The sequence below is a fragment of the Symphalangus syndactylus genome, chromosome 10, assembly GCF_028878055.3.
Source record: "Symphalangus syndactylus isolate Jambi chromosome 10, NHGRI_mSymSyn1-v2.1_pri, whole genome shotgun sequence".
Lineage (NCBI taxonomy): Eukaryota > Metazoa > Chordata > Mammalia > Primates > Hylobatidae > Symphalangus > Symphalangus syndactylus.
Window position 1 is genome coordinate 49884933 of NC_072432.2, and position 24889 is coordinate 49909821.

The following is a 24889-nucleotide window of genomic DNA, read 5'->3' on the forward strand; positions in this document are numbered from 1 at the left end:
CACGGCTCCTAAGTCATTAGAGATCTTTGTGCCTTAAGCCACAAAGTAAATAGCCAGATATATCACTCAAGGTTCTGTCCACTGGGAGGATTTCCCTTCAGCACAGTCTTGAACAGACACGCCTAAGTGGGTTTAACAGTCTCGCCTAAGTGTAGACGTCCCCTTCTTGTCAGTGTCAGCATCATTTTCAGATCCATAATGTGCAAGCTAGCCCCCATAACAAAGAAATACCCTGCCCAAAATGTCAGTGGGGCCAAGGTTGAGAGAAATACTGGTTTGAAGGAAGATTCATGGTATTCATCGGTGGATGGAAGAGCTTTCAGTCTCCGAACTGACATGGGTCTGGGAATTAGGTACAACGCACAATTTGGCAACTTGAGTTAGGTTTCTGCCTAACGGACCTAGATTTTTTTCTGCCTAGATGTCAAGCAGCATCTTAGGAAGCAGTGAATTAATGATTTTTCAGGACCCCATCATCCATTAGCCCTTGCCAGGGGGCACAGCAGATCAAAGCAGTTTGATTACTATTCCATCTCTGCAGTTTACTGTGGTAGTTGCACCATGTTGTCCCTAACAGTGAAGCTACTACTACCTGGCCTTTGACATGCCAGGACCCCGTTATTCCCACTGAAATGAAAGCACACATTTTCACAGCAGCCTCGTCCGGCAATACCTCTGACCTACAGTGCTTCTTGAGGATGCTAGTCCCTGACTCATTAGTGAATTTCCTCATGTCTTAGTGAAAGGAGAGTTTTTTGAACCTTCCCAGAAGAGTCAAGTTAGTAAATGGCTGAGAAGATTCAACATAATGGACCGAGTCCTATCTCCTTGAATTTTGTAACTCTTTGTCTATAATATGTTAGGGAATTTCTGGCATTTCAACCTCATTAACTCCAGACTATCATTGAGTCCAGGATTTCATTGGTTAACCTTTTCAGACCGTTAGGACCATCCCCAGTACTTCAGCCAACATACTATATTCTAAATTCTGGGGGAGTACACTCAGGTCAATTAATTTGGCTTGAATATTATACTTTATCCCCATTAGTCTAACACCTTATAATTTACACTCTCAGCTCTTCCCCAGTCCTCTTCTGATATCTGGCAAAGTCATGTAACTCTCTCTCTCTTTTTTTTTTTTTCCAAAATTTTTTTAAGACTATCTCACTCTGTCACCCAGGCTGGAGTGCAGTGACATAATTATGGCTCACTGAAACCTCAATGTCCTGGGCTCAAGTGATCCTTCTGCCTCAGCCTCCCACATAGCTGGGACTACAGGTGTGCACCACCGTGCATGGCTAATAATGTTTTGAATTTTTGTAGGCCAGACATTGTGGCTCTTGCCTGTAATCCCAACACTTTGGGAGGCCAAGGCAGGAGAATCACTTGAGCCCAAGGAGTTGAGACCAGCCTAGGCAACATAGCAAGACCTAATCTCTACAAAAACAAACAAACAAACAAAAACAGATTTGAGTGTGACGGGATGTACCTCTGGTCCCAGCTACTTGGGAGGCTGAGATGGGAGAATCGTTACAAAAAAACATTTTTTTGTAGAGATGGGATCTTTGTTGCCCAAGCTGGTCTTGAACTCCTGGGCTCAAGTGATCCTCCTGCCTCAGCCTCCCAAAGTGCTGGGATTACAGGCATGAGCCACCACACCTGGCCCAACTCTCTTAGTATATAGAATCTCTCTCCTCCTAGAGAAGACCTGTACTGCTGTCTCTGGCACATTGTTCCAGTTATCTGTCCCTACCTAACAAACCACTGTAAAACTGAAAGGCTTAAAACAATTTGTCATATGTCTCATCGTTCTGATTGGAGTGGATTTGAGAGAGAAAGGGGGAGGGATTGGAGAAGTGAGTATCTTTTGAAGAGTTTTGTTGTAAAAGAGAACAAAATGATAGAGCAGTAGTTGGAAGAAGATGTGGAATCAAGAGGAATATTTTTGAGGATGGGGGAAATAGATAACAGTGGGCCAGTGGTGGTAATCCCAGCACTTTGGGAAGCTGAGGTGGGTAGACTGCTTGAGCCCAAGAGTTTGAGACCAGCCTGGGCAGCATAGCAAGACCTCGTCTCTACAAAAAATACAGAAATTAGCCAGGCATGGTGGTGTGCGCCTGTAGTCCCAGTTACTTAGGAGGCTGAGGTAGGAGGACCACTTGAGCCCAGGAGTTCAAGGCTTCAGTAAGCTATGATTGCACCACTGCACTCTAACCTAGGTGACAGAATGAGACTCTGTCTCAAAGGAAAAAAAAAAAAAGGAGGCCAGGTGTGGTGGCTCATGGCTGTAATCCCAGCACTTTGGGAGGCTGAGGTGGGCACAGATCACAAGGTCAGAAGATCAAGACCATCCTTGCCAATGTGATGAAACCCCGTCTCTACTAAAATACAAAAAATTAGCCGGGCGTGGTGGCATGCGCCTATAGTCCCGGCTACTCAGGAGGCTGAGGCAGGGGAATCGCTTGAACCCAGTAGGCAGAGGTTGTAGTGAGCCAAGATCGCACCACTGCACTCCAGCCTGGCGACAGAGCAAGACTCTGTCTCAATAACAAACAAACAAAAAGAAATATAGCATGTTTATACTGTGGGGAAACAAATCAGTGGAGAGGAATATATATATATATATATATGCAACAATATAGAAGAGAAAGGGGAAAAGTGCTGTTACTGAGCTAGGAAAAAGGGGATGAGACTTCATGCAAAATAGAGACATTGCCTTAGGCCTTAATAACATGGACAGTTCCCCTAGGGTAGGGTAATAGGAGAGAAGGCAGAGGATGCAGGTGGGTGGGCAGATACGGTGAACAGAATCTGAAGTTCTCTTTTGCTTACTTCAGTTTTCTCAGTCAAGTAGGACATAAGGTTATCATCTGAGAATGACTATGGGAGGGGAAAGATGAAAATGTTTCGGTGTTGAAATGGGAAACAGAAGAGTGAATGGGCTAGGGAAGTACAGTATGAGTTGTCAGGCATTACTGAGGGTCCTGGCATTGAGATTCTTGATCATGAATTTAAAATCAGATAATTACAGGTCTTGGTGGCTCAGGCCAGTAATCCCAACAGTTTGAAAGGCTAAAGCGGGAAGATTGCTTGAGCCCAGGAGTTTGAGACCAGCCTGGGCAATACAGTGAGACCCTGTCCCTACAAAGAATTTTAAAAAATTAGCTGGGTGCAGTGGCATTCATCAGTAGTCCCAGCTACTCAGGAGGCTGAGGTGGGAAGATCATTTGGGCCCCAGAGTTCAAAGGCTGAAGTGGGCTAAGATCTCGCCACTGCGTTCTCCAGCCTCGGTAACAGGGCAAAACCCTGTCTCAAAAAAATTAAAAATTCAAACACAAAATCAAATAATTTATTATTCTTATGTGTTTTTCTCCACCCACGTTCAGCTGCAGGGGTACAGGCACAGAGCAGGGGAGACAGGAATTTATAGGGTTTGTGGTTTTACCAAGTGAGTGACAAAGCAAAAGGGGAGCAGAGGAGCTGAGGGCGTTTGCAAGGATGTAATTATAATGATCATGGAATTTCCGCAGGTATGGTGACTAAAGAAAGCAGTGAGGGGTGAGGCACAGTGAAATACTGGCGTAATTAATGGATTGTAGGCCCTGGTGGAGCAAGGTCAAAGGTTTGCCGGAGTTGGGTTACTAGAGGGGTTTAGGTGGAAAGATAGACTATGCTTACAAATTCTACGGCATGACCTGCAAGTACATAGCTAACACAGGGTGGAGAACAAGATCACTGGAGGAGAGAAGTTCAAGGTAGTCAGAGGCCAGAGTGCTGGGGAGATCGTTTTCGGAGATACTGAATTCACCAAGAATTAAGACAGAAGTAGTGTCACAGAGAGTGACAGTACCAGGAGCTGCAATTACTGATACATGCGGGAGATGGTTCTGAAATCTGAAGATGGCAGCAACCATGCAAGGGTAGTCAGTGTTAAAGTGTAATGACATGAAATTCAAAGCTGAGATCTTCTGGGGAAAGTTATTAGATGATCCACTTTGGGATGTTCATATTTTTTGGTAGTTTCTCATCTCAGAATAAGCAATATCAGAATGTGAAATTTTAATCCCAAGAGGGCGCCAGAGTCCAGCAAATGATTACTTTTGGTTTTCACCTAAAGCTAGGGCAATCATACTTTTGAGAGAGGAAGAGGCCACTACTAATAATTATTTGGGGGTGATATGTGTAAATTGGGACATCGGCTCACACCTCCTCCTACACTATATAAGCATGGGCAATTTAAGAATGAACTAGCTATGCACCAAAAGCTCTAATTCCCATAAATCACTTGAAATGCTTTTGACTTGCAATTAGCTAAGAGAAAAATGGCCACATTTGATTTTATCTGGAAGAGAGGATTGAGAAAGACTTTCCCCTCTGGCCCACATCTCTAGTTATATTTATTGCTTATCCTATTTTCCTCTTTAGTGCAGTACCAGTTTGACTGTATCTTCAAGTTAAGAGAATTGCTGTATTCCCCAAAGTATCTTGGTCGTTTGAAAGTAAAGAGTTTTCGGCCGGGAACAGTGGTTTATGCCTGTAATCCCAGCACTTTAGGAGGCAAAGGCGGGCGGATCACGTGGTCAGGAGATCGAGCCCATCCTGGCTAACATGGTGAAACCCCGTCTCTACTTAAAATACAAAAAAATTACCCAGGCGTGGTGGTGTACTCCTGTAGTCCCAGCTACTCGGGTGTCTGAGGCAGAAGAATTGCTTGAACCTAGGAGGCGGAGGTTGCAGTGAGCCGAGATTGTGCCATTGCACTCCAGCCTGGACAACAGAGGGAGACTCCATCTCAAAAAGAAAATTAAAACGAAAACATGATGACGGTCATAAAGGTGGAAATAACAGACACTGGGGTCTCCAAAAGTGGGTGGGGGGCAGGTTGAACAATTACCTATCAGGTACGATGTTCACTATTTGGACATTGGGTACACTAGAAATTCAATCCCCACCAGTATGTAATCTACTCATGTAACAAACAAGCACATGCAACCCCGGATCTAAAATAAAATAATTTAAAAAATACACAATGAAAATGGCTTTTGTTAAGTCCCCTGTTTAGCACATTCTCTCCTTAATTAGCCAAACTACTCTCTCTTCTTCTTCTTCTACAATTTTTTTTTTTTTTTTTTTTTTTTTAGGGACCAGGTCTCTCTGTGTTGCCCAGGCTAGAGTGCAGTGGCCAATCTCTGGTGCAGTCACAGGGCACTGCAGCCTCGAGCTCCTGGCCCTGAGAAATCTTCTCACCTCATTCTCCTGAGTAGCTGGGAATACAGGGGCAGAACATGGCATCTGCACCTCTTCTTAACAAATGCAAATAAAATCAACTCTGGCTTCTGTTATTCCTTGAAAAAAATTTATGTATGGGTCAGGTGTGGTGGCTTATGCCTGTCATTCCAGCATTTTGGGAAGAAGCTAAGAGTTTGAGACCAGTGTGGGCAACAAAGAAAGTGTCTCTCTAAAATATTAGCCAGTTAATGGTGGCAAGTGCCTATATTCCCAGGTACTCAGGGGCTGAGGTGGGAGAATTGCTTGAACCTAGGAGTTTGAGGCTGCAGTGAGCTATGATTGTACCACTACACTCCAGCCTGGGCAACAGAGCAAGATCCCATCTCTAAAAGAAAGAAAGAAAGAAGAAAGAAAGAAAGAAAGAAAGAAAGAAAGAAAGAAAGAAAGAAAGAAAGAAGAAAAAGTATGTATTTATAGCTACCAGCACACTTTTAACCATATCGGGCTATTTCTACCATTCTTTTTGCTTTAGAACAACATCCTTCATCCTCACTGAATGGGATGAATGTAAATAGCACCTCAAGAAAATAAGGGGAAGGTAAGCCTGCTGGGGAGAGCATTTCAAAATAAACTACAAATAGATTTTACAATTTATTTTGCTCCCCTTCAACGAACACAAAAATATTGCATTACTAGCCAGGCACAGTGGTGCCTGCCTGCAGTCCCAGCCACTGGAGGCTGAGGCAGGAAGGTTGCTTGAGCTCAGGAGTTCCAGTCCAGCTTAGGCAACATAGAGAGGCACTGCACTGTCTTAAACATATATATGTATACGTGTGTGTTTGTGTGTGTGTGTGTGTAGGATTACTTACATTACTTACACCTTTAACCGAATTATATCTAATTCAATCAAAACATACTTTATTACCAACTTATATGTGCATTAGCATTCTACACCTGTAGGAATACCCACAAGGTAATAGTCTTATACAGGATGCTTAGGGTGTTTTGTTTTGTTTTGTTTTGTTTTGTTTTATAAGACGCATCTTTAAGATGCATTCAAAGAGTGATCTACCACTACGGTACAAAAGCAAAAAACATATTCAGTCAAAAATAACTGACAACTGGGGAAAATGGTGAATAGCAGAGAGGATTCTGTTTATTAGTTTTATCTTTAGGTTATCTTTGGCAAAGGAAAAGCACAGTATATCGCTACTACCATGTAGCTTGAATCTAAAACTTATCATTACTTATTATTTTATATAACATCGCCACCACCAACACAACCCCTGCTAATCAAACTGAAAAAAAAATTTCTTTCACTTAAAATTTTTATTTTTTACTTACAGAAAGAGGTATGAACTTTGTTTTTTGTTTTTGTTTTGTTTTTTGTTTTTTTTGAGACGGAGTCTTGCTCTCACCCAGCCAGGCTGGAGTGCAGTGGCATGACATCAGCTCACTACAACCTCCGGCTCCCAGGTTCATGTGATTCTTCTGCCTCCTGAGTAGCTGGGATTACAGGCGCTCACCACCATGCCCGGATAATTTTTGTATTTTAGTAGAGACGGGATTTCACCATGTTGGCCAGGCTGGTCTCAAACTCCTGACCTCAGGTGATCCACCTGCCTCAGCCTCTGAAAGTGCTGGGATTACATGCGTGAGTCACTGCACCAGGCCTGAATTTTGTTTTTATTTATTTTGTTGTTTTTTTTTTTTTTTGGTGTTTTTGTTTTTTGGGGTTTTTTTTTTTGAGATGGAGTCTCGCTCTGTTGCCAGGCTGGAGCGCAGTGGTGCAATCTCTGCTCACTGCAACCTCTGCCTCCCAGGTTCAAGTGATTCTTGTGCCTCAGTCACCCAAGTAGCTAGAATTGTAGGTGCATGCCACCACACTCGGATAATTTTTGTATTTTTAGTAAAGACAGGGTTTCCCCATGTCGGCCAGGCTGGTACTGAACTGACCTCAAGTGATCCGACTGCCTCAGCCTCCCAAAGTGCTGAGATTATAGGCTTAAACCACTGCACCCGGCCAAGGTATGAACTGTTTTGTTTTGTTTTTTTGAGACAGTCTCGCTGTGTCACCCAGGCTGGAGTGCAGTGGTGTGATCTCGCCTCACTGTAACCTCCGCCTCCCAGGTTAATTGGTTAAGACCAATTTTGTCAGTCCAATTTCAAATGTCATAATTAAATAAGTAATTTAGGCTTTTGATTTAAAGATGCAATACTACAAGTTTGGAGAAAATAGTGGGACACTTGAAATAAGTAAGGTTGGCCATATTTATGGTTTCAATTTATTTGCTTTGTCTGGGTTGCTTGAGCACTTGGGAAAGTTCCGTTTTTTAAAGTAAAAAATGGAAGTACCTTGGTATGCAGAAAAAAGTTAACAGAGCAGATCTGTTTGAGGCTGCTATCCTTAGAAAGGCCTATTTTTGAGCTTGATTCTTAGGGAGCATCTGGAAGTTGCTTCACAGTGTCCCCAGTTATCAGTTAACTGATAAGGGTGGGTCACACACTTGCTTTCTTTCCTTCTGAGACTCCGTAATTTTGGTTTCAGAGTGTATCTACCTGACCAGCCCTCCTTAAAACCTTGGGCCCTAAGTCTCTAGTAGAGTTCCCTGGGCCAAAGTATTGCACACACGTTGCATTTTCATTGCTGGGGGAAGTGTGTGCTCTGTGTGACCCTTCATGGGAAGGCGAGAGCTTGAGGAAGCTTGCCCATGGATTCTTCAGACTCTCCCTATAGCTTTCCCTCATCATCCAGCTATGTATCCTTGCAACATTGTTTAATAGTAATCAATCTTAGCTATGAGTAGAATGATTTTATATACTGAATTATGTAAATTGTCTCAGTGAATCTCTGAACACGGAGGTGGTCTATGGCAATCCCAATGACACTCTAAGGAACTGGATGTTTTAAACTTCCAAGTACAGTTTAAAGTATTTGGAAATGTTTAATGAACTAAGATTATAAATTAGACCAAACCATTATTGAGAGATTCCTTAGAAGTGAATACTGAAATTTGCTATACCTACTGATAGAGCAACAGTATTTGTAAACTGAATTTACAGCCCTAAGAAAAAGTAGAGTCTTCAATTTACAACTTTAGTTACCGAATATTGATTTCTAAAATTCACATGAACATTTGAATAGACTTTTCAGCCAACAAAAGTATCCTTCATTGTGCCCTGACAGGGATATTGAAAAAAACAAAATGAGGTTGGGTGCAGTGGCTATGCCTGTAATTCCAGCACTTTGGGAGGCTCAGGTGGGAGGACTGTTTGAGCTCAGGAGTTCGAGACTAGCCTGCATAACATACTGAGACCTCATCTCTACTAAAAATAAAAAATTAGCAAGGTGTACTGGGGCATGCCTATAGTCTCACCTACTAGGGAGGCTGAGGCAGGAGGACTGCTTGAACCCAGGAGTTCGAGGCTGCAGTGAGCTGAGATTATGCCACTGCACTCCAGCTCTGGGTGACACAGCAAGACTCTGTCTCAAGAGAAGAAAAAGAAAAATATCCCTCGAGGAGATCAAAAAAGCTCAAATTTAATATATCTCATCACCCAATAGCAGATTTGTCCTCGAACAGAAAGACTTTTTTTCCAGTTGTCCACAGTTTCATATCACTAAGATTTCAGTTAAAAAGAAGGAGACTAGGATGTAGACCTGTTTATGCCACGTCACAGGAAACCATATTATACCACTTTACAGAGTCTGCCTCTGATGATAATGTTAAAATGTGATTAAAAAAACTCAGTAAGTAGGAAGTCCAATTGAACTCATGTAATAGCTGGTAACTCTGTGGTGTTAAAAGCCCAGAAAAAGTTGATAAAGCTCGTCTTTCTAGTTTTTTAATATTCTTTAATGTTCTAGAGATTTCTCCATTGGATTATGAAGAGTGTGGCAGGGGTCTCAAGTAAAGCAGTAAATACTTGTTATGCATAAAAATGCACTGCTTTGAGACTGGGCGCAGTGGCTCACGCTTGTAATCCTAGCACTTTGGGAGGCCGAGGTGGGTGGATCACCTGAGGTCAGGAGTTGGAAAGCAGCCTGGCCAACATGGCAAAACCCCGTCTCTACTGAAAATACACAAATTACCTGGGCTGTGGTGGTGAGAGATGAAGCTGGCTGGGCTTCTGGGTCGGGTGGGGACTTGGGGAACTTTTCTGTTAGCTAAAGGATTGTAAACGCACCAATCAGCGCTCTGTGTCTAGCTAAAGGTTTGTAAATGCACCAATCAGAACTCTGTAAAAACGGACCAATCAGCACTCTGTAAAATGGACCAATCAGCAGGATGTGGGTGGGGCCAAATAAGGGACTAAAGCTGGCCACCTAAGCCAGCAGCGGCAACCCGTTGGGGTCCCCTTACACAGTGTGGAATCTTTGTTCTTTGGCTCTTCGCAATAAATCTTGCTGCTGCTCACTCTTTGGATCCGCACTACCTTTAAGAGCTGTAAAACTCACTGCAAAGTTCTGCGTGGCTTCACTCCTGAAGCCAAGCGAGACCACGAACCCACCAGAAGGAAGAAACTCTGGACACATCTGAACATTGGAAGGAACAAACTCCGGGCACACCATCTTTAAGAACTGTAACACTCACTGTGAGGGTCCGCAGCTTCATTCTTGAAGTCAGTGAGACCAAGAACCCACTGGAGGGAACCAATTCTGGACACAGTGGTGCATGCCTGTAGTTCCAGCTATTTGGGAGGCTGAGGCAGGAGAATCACTTGAGCCCAGGAGGCAGAGGTTGCAGTGAGCTGGAATCATGCCACTGCACTCCAGCCTGGGTGACAGAGTGTGACTCTATCTCAAACAACAACAACAAAACACTGCTTTGCGAACTGCAGTTTAATGAGAAAACAAGGACTTTCTCCTGTACGTACCATTGTACCTGGCACTCAGTAAATCCAGTGTATATTTGTTCAACGAATGAAAGAGATCATGATGTATAATAGTTGAGAGAATAAGATGTAAACATTTCTAAAATGAAATGGTTTTGGAGATAGGACAGAGTCATTAAATGATAAGCTGCTAAATGAATAGAAGTGAGAATGTTACCAAAACACCAGGGGTTTGGTCTAGGTCCTGCTGCTCACCACAGTGGGGAGTGTTGTATGAAAGGAGAGAAGGTTAACACTTCTCTTGACAAGGATGGAAGAGGCCTTCGGACCTGACAACAAGCATACAGTTAAGGCATTGCCACCTACTTCTTCGCATCCAACTATCATTTTTATTTTATGTTTTTCAATGAAACAATTACAAAAAAATTTAAAAAAAAAAGAAGAAGAGTGGAAAAAGGCTGTGTAGTATCAGGATGTGGTGGCCATGCTTCCAAGGGTCAGGAGTTTGGACTTGATTCATTTATTTTTTTAAGACAGAGTCTTTCTGTATTGCCCAGGCTGGTGTTGAACTCCTGGCTTCAAGCAAAGCTCCTACCTTGGCCTCCCAAAATGCTGGGATTACAGGACACCGTGCCTGACCAGGACTTGATTCTTTCAACTGGGAGAAGAACTAGCAGATTTTCAGCAGGCAACAATATGAAGAAAGAGTTTGATAGTTCTAGAATAAAGATTATACTGGAGACAGGGTACAGGACAGTTTAGATTGGATTAGAGAACGAAGTATTGTTGGTAGAAACTAGCTTGGAAGACAGCCCAGATATAAAATGATAAACGGTGGCTGGGCGTGGTGGCTCACGCCTGTAATTCCAGCATTTTGGGAGGCCGAGGCAGGCGGATCATGAGGTCAAGAGATCGAGACCATCCTGGCCAACATGGGGAAACCTCATCTCTACTAAAAATACAAAAATTAGCCGGGCATGGTGGCATGCACCTGTAGTCCCAGCTACTCTGGGGGCTGACGCAGGAGAATTGCTTGAGCCCGGGAGGCAGAGGTTGCAGTGAGCCAAGATCGCACCACTGCACTCCAGCCTGGGCGACAGAGCGAGACTCCGTCTCAAAAAAAATAACTAAATAAAAGATAAAATGATAAAGGGCTAAGATAAAGTTAGGTTAGAGGTTATGGAGAGAGACAGATTCCTCAAACATTGTAAAGGAAGAACTGATGGGACTGGCGACCACATGCAAAGGATGAGAGTAACTTTATGAAAGTGGAACAGAATGGTAAGTTTTCAGAATAAAGTGTACATCTATGGGTCATTTATATTATAGTTTTTATTGTTAATGCCAAGTTAGTTGGAGTCTGTGTGTATATAGAAAGGTAGTGTGAAAAGAAAAGTTTAGATCCCTACTTTTTCAGAGAAAACAACTTTCAAAACATAATTCAAAACATAATTGGAACACATATCTTAGGGGTTTAATGCTGTGCATTTTAAGATTAAGATTAAGATTGTCCTGAGACTTGGAAGAGCAATCTGCTGGTATGTTTGGAAGACTTTTCAATGATTTTGTGGGGAAAAGCCCAAGTACTAACATCTTTAGTGATTTCACCACACTGTGAAGTTCTCTGCCAGTGGAATTTGAAGGAAATAAAACTACAGGAATTCATTAGACATTTCCTAGTGTGCCCCTGTTGGTAGACGTGCTTCAGGAAAAGGTGAACAGCTCCTAGCCAAAGAGGAAGCAGCTTTCAGAAAACAAAGCCAAGAATAAGAATTGGCAGTACTCTCAAGACACTGAGCAACATTGTTCAAGATAGTCTGGTCTTCCTGTTTTGTGGGATTTGCAAACATATTTTGCACTTAAATGGCAAATCTTTTGAAAGCATAGGACTTTACTTTCAAGTATATTTTTATACAGCACCCACCTACTCTAATAATGAAATTCAAATATTCCCATCCTAATCCCCACTGCCTCCAAAACAATACAATTAATCCTTCTCTGATGGAGAGAATGACAAATTCCCCTCTGCCAAAAGCAACCAGTCTTCTTATTCCTTTAAAACACTGTCAACTATCCCCCTTTATTTTAAGGCAAAAGAACAAATAAAATAAAATGAAGCTTTCTTGCACTACCAAGTAAGGCTAACTGATCTAGGATCTAAAATATACTGAAGATGTGCAAAACTTGTGCATACACTTGGAATTATTGGCAACTGTGAGTGAGTATTTTATGCCTATGCTCTTGGTTATATTGAATGTCTATAGCAAAGTTATTCTCCATGTCCAAATGGGACCCTAAACATATATCATCAATATTATATGTTCTGCAGCAGACAACTGCCTGGCTTGAATTCTTCTTTTTGTTTGTTTATTTGAGATGGAGTCTTGCTCTGTCACCAGGCTGGAGTGCAGTGGCATGATCTCGGCTCACTGCAACCTGCACCTCCCAGGTTCAAGCGACTCTCCTGTCTCAGCCTCCCGAGTAGCTAGGACTACAGGCGCCTGTCACCACGCCCGGCTAATTTTTTGTATTTTTAGTAGAGACGGGGTTTCACCATGTTGGCCGGTATATTCTCGATCTCTTGACCCCATGATCCGCCCGCCTTGGCTTCCCAAAGAGCTGGGATTACAGGCATGAGCCACCAACCCCGGCCGGCTTGAATTCTTTACAGCTGAGGTGTGTTAGGTCTTTGCGAAGCAAACAAAATCATCACAGTGAGATACCATCTCACACCAGTTAGAATGGCCATCATTAAAAAATCAGGAAACAACAGGTGCTGGAGAGGATGTGGAGAAATAGGAACACTTTTACACTGTTGGTGGGACTGTAAACTAGTTCAACCATTGTGGAAGTCAGTGTGGTGATTCCTCAGGGATCTAGAACTAGAAATACCATTTGACCCAGCCATCCCATTACTGGGTATATACCCAAAGGACTATAAATCATGCTGCTATAAAGACACATGCACACGTATGTTTATTGCGGCACTATTCACAATAGCAAAAAGTTGGAACCAACCCAAATGTCCAACAACGATAGACTGGATTAAGAAAATGTGGCACATATACACCATGGAATACTATGCAGCCATAAAAAATGATGAGTTCGTGTCCTTTGTAGGGACATGGATGAAACTGGAAAACATCATTCTCAGTAAACTTTCGCAAGGACAAAAAACCAAACACCGCATGTTCTCACTCATAGGTGGGAATTGAACAATGAGAACTCATGGACACAGGAAGGGGAACATCACGCTCCGGGGACTGTTGTGGGGTGGGGGGAGGGGGGAGGGACAGCATTAGGAGATACACCTAATGCTAAATGACGAGTTAATGGGTGCAGGAAATCAACATGGCACATGGATACATATGTAACAAACCTGCACATTGTGCACATGTACCCTAAAACCCTAAAGTATAATTAAAAAAAAAAAAAAAAAAAAAAAGAAATATGCAACACATTATTGTTGGTTATAGGTACAATGTACTATAGTAGATCTCCAGAGCTTATTCATCTTACTTAACTGAACTTTTTGCCTATTGATTAATACGTCCCCATTTTCCCTTCCCTACAAAAAAAAAAAAAAAAAGAAAACTAGAGAAAACAGAAGAGGAAAGAGAAAATTTGCAAAGTGATTAAAAAGGAATAATTCTATTTAAAGAGTTACCTTTTCTTTTAAAGTTTGGAGCTGGCATACCTTTGGTCCAGCTGTGGCTTTAAGATTTTCTGGTACAAAAGTAGAGAGTAAGTATTTCAGGGTAATCTATAAAAAAAAAAAATCTTGTGCCACTGGAATAATTTTATTCCGATAATATCAGAAAAATTTAGTTGCCCTTTTGCCTTCTCATGTTTAAGGAAAGTCTTAAACATGAGTTTAAGTTTCTTTTTTTTTTTTTTTTGAAACTGAGTTTTGCTCTTGTCACCCAGGCTGGAGTGCAATGGGATGATCTCAGCTCACTGCAACCTCTGCCTCCTGGGTTCAAGCGATTCTCCTGCCTCAGCCTCCCAAGTAGCTGGGATTATAGGCGCCCATCACCACGCCTGGCTAATTTTTGTATTTTTAGTACAGACAGGGTTTCACCATGTTGGCCAGGCTAGTCTCGAACTCATGGCCTCAGGTGACCCAAAGTGTGGGGATTACAGGCATGAGCCACCGCGCCTGGCCTGAGTTTAAGTTTCTTAGGTAAAACTCTCAAGTTATGTTTGAGCTCCAATATTCGAACATTCTAATTAAACCTCTTTGAAGAAATAGTTCTACATGTTGTTAACTATGGAAACCAGCCATGACTGTCAGTTTGCTGGGGCCCTGGATCATTGAATTCAGCTACTAGAATCCACTTGTCATTAACAGTTTACAAAACCAAAAAGAACAGGGGAGTATTCCTTTCTCTAGTCTTTCCCTCAGTTCTTTCATCTTTTTGCCTCATCCTCAATTCCATCTCCCACTCTCTTCTCACCTCTCCAGTTCTTAGTAATTTGCAATGCAATGTTTTGAATTACCCTCAATGTTTTATTGGTTTTAAGTTGGAACCCCATTACACTGGCATTGTGCTGAACACTAGTTTCATTAAATTAAAGTATAATTTGTGGCTTAATAGCAGGCTAATAAAACATTTTTAATTAATTAATTTACATCTATTTAAATGGAAACCTACCCTGTTTGTGTAAAGAATTTGGGTGGAAGGGAAAGAGAAAAGGTAAAGTACAGAAAGTTCTGTGCTACTAAACTATTGAAACAAATATTTCTAAAAATATAATCTCTCAAATTTATTTTATGATTTATTTACTATTTTTAGAGACAAGGTCCCTGTTGACCCGGCTGGAGTGCAGTGGTGCGATCAAGGCTCACTGTAACCTCCAACTCCTGGGTTCCAGTGATCCTCCTGCTTTAGCCTCCTGAGTAGCTAGGATTACAGGTGTGTACTACTGAGCCAAGTATAAAGGGGTCCCTGGAGAACCTCTGACCAGCCTATACACTGGGAGAACGGGGTGGAGCCAGGGGAAGTTTGAGCCCTTTGCAGTGGGGAGGAGCCTGGACGCTCCTGTTCCAGGGTGGTAACCTGTGATTCAATATGTGAGGTGAGAGACCAGCTAGCAGAACTCTCACTTTGCTTAGAGTCGCTGTTTCCCCTTTCTCCTTTTCACCCAATAAATTCCATTTTTCTCACCCTTCAAAGTGTCTGCAAGCCTAATCTTTCCTGGTTGTGTGACAAGGACCCTAAGGAGAAAGTCCTACAACACTACCATGCCCAGCTAATTAAAATATATATATATATATATATATAATTGTAGAGATGGGGTCTTCCTATGTTGCACTGGTTGGTCTTGAGCTCCTGGCCTCAAGCAGTCCCCCTGCCTTGACCTCCCAAGGTGATGGGATTACAGATGTGAGTCATCACATAACTCCTAGACTCTCAAATTTCTTGGCCGAAAGTTGACATGGGGCATTATGGGACTTTATCCATTAGTAGCAGGTTGGATGGCAGCCCATGGAATAGTGTCATTGATAAGGCCCTTTGAGGTAAGCAAAATGATACTTCACAGATACTCATTCTGTGATCTTGGCTTCTAAGACCTCTCTTTAGATATTGCTGAATTTTAAATTGCCTGGGGAGCTTTTAAAAATCCCAAAGCCCTGCCACACTCATACCAATTAAATCAGAATTTCTTCCGGGAGACTCCAGTATGCAGATAGGTTGAGGACCAGTGCTTCTTAACACGTAATGTACATATGAATGACTTGTGGATCTTGATGAACTTGCAGGTTTTGAGTGTAGGCCTATGCTGAGGCACAAGATTCTGCATTTCTAAAAAATGTGTTTTTATTAAATATGGAACACTTCACAAATTTGTGTATTATCTTTGTGTAGGGGGCCATGCTAATCTTCTCTGAATTGTTCCAATTTTAGTATATGTGCTCTCAAAGCAAGCACAGATATTGCATTTCTTTTTTTTTTTTTGGAGATGGAGTCTCGCTCTGTCACCCACGCTGGAGTGCAGTGGCGCAATCTCGGCTCACTGCAAGCTCCGCCTCCCGGATTCATGCCATTCTCCTGCCTCAGCCTCTCCGAGTAGCTGGTACTACAGGCGCCCGCCACCACGCCCGGCTAATTTTTTGTATTTTTAGTAGAGACGGGGTTTCACCATGGTCTTGATCTCCTGACCTCGTGATCCGCCTGCCTCGGCCTCCCAGAGTGCTGGGATTACAAGCGTGAGCCACTGTGCCCGGCCCAGATATTGCATTTCTAACCAGCTTCCAGGTGAAGCCCACAATAGTCCTCCCTGGTCCTTGAGTAGCTAGGGAGTTAGGAAGTATTCCCTCTATTTCTGTCTCCTAAAACAGATTATAAAGAACTGTACAGCTGCTTCTTTCAATGTTTGATATAATTTGCCAGTGAATCTATCTGGGGCTAGGGACTTTCTGTTTTGGAAGTTTATTAATTATTGATTCAATTTTTAAAATAATCCTGGGTCTTTACAGATTGTCTAATTTGTGTGTGTGAATTTTGGCAGATTGCATCTTTCAAGGAATTGGTCCATTTCATCTAGGTTATCAAATTTGTGAGAATAGTTTTGTTATTATCCTTTTAATGTCTATGGGGTCTTTAAGTGATGTCCACTCTTTTTTTAAAAAAACTTTTACTGACAGGGCCAACCAGGTAATGTCTACTTTTTTATTTCTGATATTAGTAATTATGTTCTCTCTTTTTTTTTTTTTTTTTGCAGTTAGTGTAACTGGACACTTATAAATTTTATTGATCTTTTCAAATAACCGGCTTTTGTTTTTTTGTTAATTTTCTCTATTGATTTTCAGTTTCATTTTTTTTCTGATTTTTATTATTTCTTTTCTTCTGCTTAATTTGTCTTTAATTTGCTCTTCTATTTCTAGTTTTCCAAGGTGGTAGTACAGATTATTGATTTTGGATTTGTCTTTTTTTTCTAATATATGTTTCCAATGACATAAATTTCCCTTTTATTGCAATTGCTGTATCCCGCAAATTTTGTTAATTTTCATTTTTATTTAGTTTAAAATTTCTACATATACAATTGAGTATATTGTTGCTATTATTATTTTAACCAGTTATCTGTTAGATCAATTAAGAATAAGAAAAATAGGCTGGGCACGGTGGCTCACACCTGTAATCCTAGCAGTTTGGGAGGCTGAGGCGGGTGGATCACCAGGTCAGGAGATTGAGACCATCCTGGCTAACATGGTGAAACCCCATCTACTAAAAACACAAAAAATTAGCCGGGCGTGGTGACAGGTGCCTGTAGTCCCAGCTACTTGGGAGGCTGAGGCACAGGAATGGCATGAACCCAGAAGGCGGACCTTGCAGTGAGCCGAGATCCCGCCACTGCACACTAATGTTCTCCTTTCTTTATGTAGATTTCATTTTCTGACCTTTATTGATTTTCTGACCTTTATCAATCTTCTCTTTGAAGAACATCTTTTGGCCACACATGGTGGCCAATGCCTGTAATCCCAGCACTTTGGGAGGCTGAGGTGGGAGGATCACTTGAGGCCAGCAGTTCCAAACCAGGCTGGCCAACATAGTGATCTCCAGTGTTTTTTTTTTTTTTTTTTTTGAGACAGGGTCTCAGTCTGTTGCCCAGGCTGGAGTGCACAGGCATGATTAGGGCTCACTGCAGACTTGACCTCCCAGGCTCAAGTGATCCTCCCATCTCAGTCCCCCAGGTAGCTGGGACTACCAGTGTGTGCGTCACCACACCTGGCTAATTTTTTGTATTTTTAGTAGAGATGGGGTTTTGCCATGTTGTCCAGGCTGGTTTTGAATTCCTGAGCTCAAGTGATCCGTGCACTTCAGCCTCCCAAATTGCTGGGATTACAGGCATGAGCCACCATGCTGGGCCTTCTATTTAAAAAATAAAATAAAGTGAAATAACTTTTTTTTTTTTTTTTGAGACAGAGTCTCGCTCTGTCGCCCAGGCTGGAGTGCAGTGGCGCCATCTCGGCTCACTGCAAGCTCCGCCTCCTGGGTTCACGCCATTTTCCCGCCTCAGCCTCCCCGGAGTAGTTGGGACCACAGGCGCCCACCACCACACCCGGCTAATCTTTTTTGTATTTTTAGTAGAGATGGGGTTTCACCATGTTAGCCAGGATAGTCTCGATTTCCTGACCTTATGATCCGCCCACCTCAGCCTCCCAAAGTGCTGGGACCACAGGCGTAAGCCACCGCGCCAGGCCTAAATAAAGTAAAATAACTTTTAAAAAACACTTCTGCAAGACAGGTGTACTGACAACAAATTCCTCTGATGTTTATTTGTCTGAGAAAGTCTATTTCTTCTTTAAATCTGAAGGGAAATTTCACAGTATACAGAATTCTAAGTTGGTGGTATTTTTCTACCAACATGTTAAATATACAGCATTCTCTTCCTGCTTGCATGGTTTCTAATAAGTCAGATATAATTCTTATCTTTGTTTCTCTATAGTTAAGAATATTTTTCCCCTCTGACTTCATGGAAGATTTTTTCTTTATCTTTGATATTCTGTAGTTTGAACATGATATACCTATGTGTAATTTACTTAGAATTTATTCTTCCTGGTATTCTTTGAGTTTCCTGAATCTGTAGTTTGGTATCTAACATTAATTTGGGAGAAACTGTCAGTTCATAATTGCTTCAAATATTGTTTTTGGCCCGGCGTAGTGGCTCATGCCTGTAATTCCAGCACTTTGGGAGGCCGAGGTGGGTGGATCACCTGAGGTCGGGAGTTTGAGACCTGCCTGGCCAACACGGTGAAACCCCGTCTTTACTAAAAATGCAAAAATTAGTTGGGTGTGGTGGCAGGAGCCTGTAATTCCAGCTACTAGGGTGGCTGAGGTAGGAGAATCACTTGAATCCAGGAGGCAGAGCTTGCAGTGAGCTGAGATTGTGCCACTGCACTCCAGCCTGGGCGACAGAGCGAGATTCTGTCTCAAAAATATAATATATATATATCTACACACACACATATATACACATATACATATATAGTTTTTGCTCCTTTCTCTCTTTCTGTATTTTTTGTAATTGTCTCGCAGTTTTTGAATATTTTGCTCCCCCTTTTTTGGGTCTTTTTCTCTTTGCTTTTCAGTTTCTACTGGACATCCTCAAGCTCAGAGTATCTTTCCTCAGCTGTGTTTAGTCAACTCGTAAGCTCATGAATGGCAATCTTCATAGTGTTTTTAATCTCTAGCATTTTTTTGACTCTTTCTCAGAATTTCCATCTGTCTTATTACATGCCATCTACTTTATCCATTGGAGCTTTCATTTATTTATTTTTCTTTTTTAGAGGCATAGTCTCCTTTGTCACCCAGGCTGGAATGCAGTGACATGATCATAGCTCACTGCAGCCTCAAACTCCTGGGCTCAAGTGATCCTCCTGCCTCAGCTTTCTGAGCACCTGGGACTACAGACATGCACCACTGTGTCTGGGTATTTTTTGTAGTTTCTGTAGTGACTGGATCTCGCTATGTTCTGCAGAGTGGTCTTGAACTCCCAGCTTCAACTGATTTTCCTGCCTGGGCCTCCCAAAGTGCTGGGATTATAGGTGTGAGCCATCATGCGCAGCTTATTTATTTTTATTTTTGGAGACGGAGTCTTGCTCTGTCACCCAGGCTGAAGTGTAGTGGCACAATCTCAACTCACTGCAACCTCTGCCTCCTGGGTTCAAGCTATTCTCCTGTCTCAGCCTCCCGAGTAGCTGGGTTACAGGCATGCGCCACCATGCCCAGCTAGTTTTTTGTATTTTTAGTAGAGATGGGGTTTCACCATGTTGGCCAGGTTGGTCTTGAACTCCTAACCTCAGGTTATCCACCCACCTTGGCCTCCCAAAGTGCTGGGTTTACAGGCATGAGCCACCATGCCCAGCTGGAAACAAATGATTTTTTTTTTTGGAGACAGTCTTGCTCTGTCACTCAGGCTGGAGTGCAGTGATGTGATTTCGGCTCACTGCAACCTGTGACTCCCATGTTCAAGCAATTCTCATGCCTCAAGTAGCTGGGATTATAGGCATATGCCACCACGCCAGGCTAATTTTTGTATTCTTAGTAGAGATGGTTTCACCACGTCGGCCAGGCTGGTCTTGAACTCCTGGCCTCTTATTTATTTTTTGAGACAGGGTCTCACTGTATCACCCAGGCTGGAGTGCAGTAATGTAATTATAGCTCACTAGCCTCAAACCCCAGGTCCCGACTGATCCACCTGCCTCAGTCTCCCAAGTAGCTAGGACTACAGCCACATGCCAGCCCACCCAGCTCATTTAAAATTTTTTTTTAGTTTTTAATTTAATTTAATTTTGAGACAGGGTCTTACTTTGTTGCTCAGGCTAGAGTGCAGTTGCGTGATCACTGCTCACTGCAGCCTGGACTTCTCCAGGCTCAGGGGATCCTCCTACCTCAGCCTCCTGAGTAGCTAGCACTACAGGTTTATGCCACCATGCCCAGGTAATTTATGTATTTTTTGTAGAGACAGGGTTTTGCCATGTTGCCCAGGCTGGTCTTGAACTCCTGCACTCAAGCAGTCCTTCCACCTCACCCTCCCAATATGGTGGGATTATAAGTGTGCGCAACTATGCCTGCCCCCATTAGAGCTTTTATCATATTAATCATAGTTGTTTTTAATTCCCACTCTGATAATTCTACCCTTCCTAAAATTTCTGTGTCTGGTTCTAATGCTTTCTCCGTTCAAACTATTTTTTGCCTTTTAGTATGCCTTGTATTTTTTTTTGTTGAAAGCCAAACATGATGTACTGGGTAAAAAGAACTCTAGTAGGTAGGCCTTTCCTGATGTGGTGGTGAGGTGGGGTGGTGGGGTGGTGGGGTGGTGGGGTTGGCGGTAATATTCTACAGTTCTATGATTAGGTCTTGGTTTTTTTAATAAGCCTGTGCCCCTAGGCTGTGAATTTCACAGTGCCTCTCAGTCTCCCCAATCTTTCACCTTAAATAGGACAGGATGGCTGGAGGGGTTTGGAATTGGGTATTTCCCTTCACCAAGGTCATTTAAGTGCCCATAAAACCTCAATAGGTTAGCCTCTGATAAGATAGTTTCTCTTAAAGGCAGGTCTTGTTAAGAAGAACAGAATGTTCTGGTGTATTTAAAAATGGTTAAATTTCCCCTGTTCAGTCCGATGCTAAAGGGGATTTTTTTTTTTTTAATCTTCAGTGTAAGAGCATCATAAAGTTCCAGGAGGTAAAACGTGGGCCCAGAAATGATCTTTTCGGTATGCTAGTGCTGGTGAGGTTCATAGTTGCTGCTTCATAATAATTTATGAATCAGAAGAAATTGAAGTATGAATCAGAATGGTAATTAATTGGTTTTCTTATGGGCATTCCTATGACTGAGATACTCAAGTTTCTTCCACAAGCAAACTTATCAGATTTAAAAAAAAAAAAGGAGATGCACTTGAGAGCTTTTGCATCGAAGAATGGAAAATCCTTATATGAAGCTGTCTCCACTCATAACAGAAAAACTTCTTAGGCCTGCAAATTTTTTATTGCCCTGATTCAGTGTTAAAAGTGTAGTTAAGTATTCTCAGATCCTGGTAATTGTGATTAAAAGTAATTAGGACACCACTTATGGGATGATTATTCTGTGCTAGGAACAATGAACAATGCAAAGCACTTAATCCTCACAAAATCTTTGCAGGTAAAGATGACTACATTTTGGTAGATTAGGAAGGTTAAATGACTGATTTAGTCAAAGTCACCCTCCAAGTTAGTAAAACCCAGAGGCAAGTTCCAATGCAGAGCTCTCTAGTCTGTTATAGTAGTTAGTCAGACATGTGCGGGGCAGGAGAGTCCCCGACCCCCAACCCAGGAATGTCAGGCCACCATCAGGTGATGGTCAGGCAGTTGTTACACTGGCTCTGCAAAATAGTAATTGGTTGCAGCTGGCGCCAGGGAACGGTAGTCCCCCAATAGATAGAAACACCTGAAACTAGTGATCAGCAACTTCCCGATAAGATCTCAGGAGCTGGGCGAATGGGCTCAATCAAACACGTGCACTAAGAGGCAAAATGCCAGAGTTTAACTGGTATCTGGCCTCTTGAGAACATTTGACTAGTAAGAGAAAAAACACCTCAGTTGAGCATGCATACAACTTCAGTGAACACACTGTGCATGTGGCCCCACCCAAGTGCTGACAGGCCACTGTGCATGCAGACAGCCCACCCCAAGGGAAGAATCAGGGGAGAAGGGACATAAGACCCCAGAAGTATGCCAGTGTATAAAACCACAAGTCAAAGGTCAAACTGTGCATGGGATTTCTCAAGTTGTCCCCTTGACCCTCTTCCAAGTGTGCTTTATTTCCTTTCATTACTGCCCTAAAGCTTTTTGATAAACTTTTACTCCTGCTCTAAAAGTTGTCTTGCTGTCTCACTCTGCCTTACGCTCCTCTGTCGAATTCTTTCTTCTGAGGAGGCAAGAACTGAGGTTGCTGCAGACCTGTATGGATTGGCCGCTACTAACATATTTTGGTGCCACGTGACTAGGATACGTTCTGCTGCTAACAAGCCAACCACACATTATATGGACCCTATCTCTTTTCTGGATAGCCCAGAACAAACCTTTCTAAGTTAACACGTTTTTTTTTTTTTTTTTTGAGACGGAGTCTCCCTCTGTCGCCCAGGCTGGAGTGCAGTGGCGCAATCTCGGCTCACTGCAAGCTCCGCTTCCCGGGTTCACGCCATTCTCCTGCCTCAGCCTCTCCGAGTAGCTGGGACTACAGGCGCCCGCCACCACACCTGGCTAATTTTTTGTATTTTTAGTAGAGATGGGGTTTCACCGTGGTCTCGATCTCCTGACCTCGGGATCCACCCGCCTCGGCCTCCCAAAGTGCTGGGATTACAAGCATGAGCCACAGCGCCCGGCCAAGTTAACACATTCTTTATTCTGATATGTTACAGTAAAATTAGTTATAAATGATACAGTTTTAGCTTTGGCCAGTTAATAAATGTGACTGTGATCAGTTTTCCATGAAATTTTATAATCTGGAATATTTTATTTTTTATTTTTAGAGACAGGGTCTCACTCTGTTTCCCAGGCTGGAGTGCAGTGGTGCCATCGTAGCTCACTGCAGCCTTGAACTCCTGGCCTCAAGTGATCCTCCCACCTTAGCCTCCCAAGGCACTGGGATTATAGGTGTGAGCCCCCAGGCCTGGCAGTAGAATATTTTAAATGTGTAAAAGAATTATAGAGAATATTGTAATAAATACTCATTTTACTCATATGATGACTTCTAAGCATTGGCATGAGTCTATTCTCCACAAAGAGATTCCTTTAAAACATAGACCAGTTGGGTCATTTGTCTTCTCAAAATTCTCTGATGGCTTCCCACATCTAAATTAAAGCTCAAAGTCCCAGTGAGCCACCAGGCTTTACACCATCAGACTCCCCATTAACTCTCGCCCTGTCTCCTACCATTTTCCCTCCCATTACTGGTACTCCAGCTACATTTACCTTGCTATCTTTTCAAGATGCCAAGCGCTTTCCTATGTCAGCCTTCGTGCCTACAGCTCTTTCTGTCTGAACAACTCCTATCTCAGGATCAAGTTTAGCTGTAAGACAGTGGAAAAAAAAATAGACATTTATTTATTTCATGTTCAAGAAATATAGAAGCAGTCACTCCAAAGACAGTATAGCAATTTCATGGTTTCAAGCACCCACACTCCTTTTTTTTTGAAACGGAGTCTGCCTCTGTTGCCCAGGCTGGAGTGCAGTGGCCAGATCTCAGCTCACTGCAAGCTCCGTCTACCAGGTTCACGCCATTCTCCGGCCTCAGCCTCCCGAATAGCTGGGACTACAGGCGCCCACCACCATGCCCGGCTAATTTTTTGTATTTTTAGTAGAGATGGGGTTTCACTGTGTTAGCCAGGATGGTCTCGATCTCCTGATCTCGTGATCCGCCTGCCTCAGCCTCCCAAAGTGCTGAGATTACAGGCGTGAGCCACAGCGCCCGGCCGCACCACACTCCTTCTGTCTTGTTGCTTTGCCATATGCGACTTCCATTCTCAAAGTCATTTCACAGTCCAGGGTAGCTACAGAACTCCAGTCCCTGGGGCTTGAATTCCAGCCAACAGGAAAGAGGAAAAGGCAAAGAGCACTCTGTTTCTATGAAATGTCAGGTGAAAAAGGAAATGGAACATCTGATTTCTTGAAAATGTTTTTTAAAAATTCAAACCTTTGGCCGGACATGGTGGCTTATGCCTGTAATTCCATTAGGTTGGGAGGCCGAGGCAGGCAGATCATGTGAGGTCAAGAGTTCAAGGCCAGTCTGGCCAACATGGTGAAACCCCATCTCTATTAAAAATACAAAAATTAGCCAGGTGTGGTGGCACACGCCTGTAGTCCCAGCTACTTGGGAGGCTGAGGCATGAGAATCACTTGAACCCAGGAAGCGGAGGTTGCAGTGAGCCAAGATCATGCCATGGCACTCCAGCCTGGACGACAGAGCAAGACTCTGTCTCAAAATAAAATAAAATAAAATAAAAAATTCAAACCTTTGCTATATGAAGTAAAATCCCATTTACCTTCATGGCAGCCTTACAGCATATTAAGGTATTCTTTTCAACTAAATTTGTTTCTAATCAGCCTACTAGCAAAAATGTTGTTGAGCTTGATATCATTGTATTGCCTATGATCCAGGATAATTCAGATACTTTTTGTTTTAGCAACAGAAACCTTTTAAAAATTAATTGCATAACCATAATATATAAAAATAATAATATATTTATTGATACAAGTACTTTAGGTGCTAAAATTATAATATTTGCTTATCAGGAAATTATACAGTGAAAACAGTATTTTTAGCACAAAAACCTTGTGAG

The 24889-nt window shown here is 42.5% G+C and overlaps 1 protein-coding gene and 2 non-coding genes across 4 annotated transcripts in view; 2 read left to right on the forward strand and 1 right to left on the reverse strand.

The window, feature by feature from the left end:
• ABCG2 (ATP binding cassette subfamily G member 2 (JR blood group)) overlaps positions 1 to 24889 on the forward strand; it is a 136656-nt gene that overhangs the window by 9485 nt on the left and 102282 nt on the right. The window lies entirely within an intron of this gene.
• LOC129492434 (U6atac minor spliceosomal RNA) lies at positions 10332 to 10457 on the forward strand. Its single transcript, XR_008660882.1, has one exon. It is a non-coding gene; the product is annotated as a U6atac minor spliceosomal RNA (small nuclear RNA).
• On the reverse strand, positions 15891 to 15998 carry LOC129492348 (U6 spliceosomal RNA). Its single transcript, XR_008660810.1, has one exon. It is a non-coding gene; the product is annotated as a U6 spliceosomal RNA (small nuclear RNA).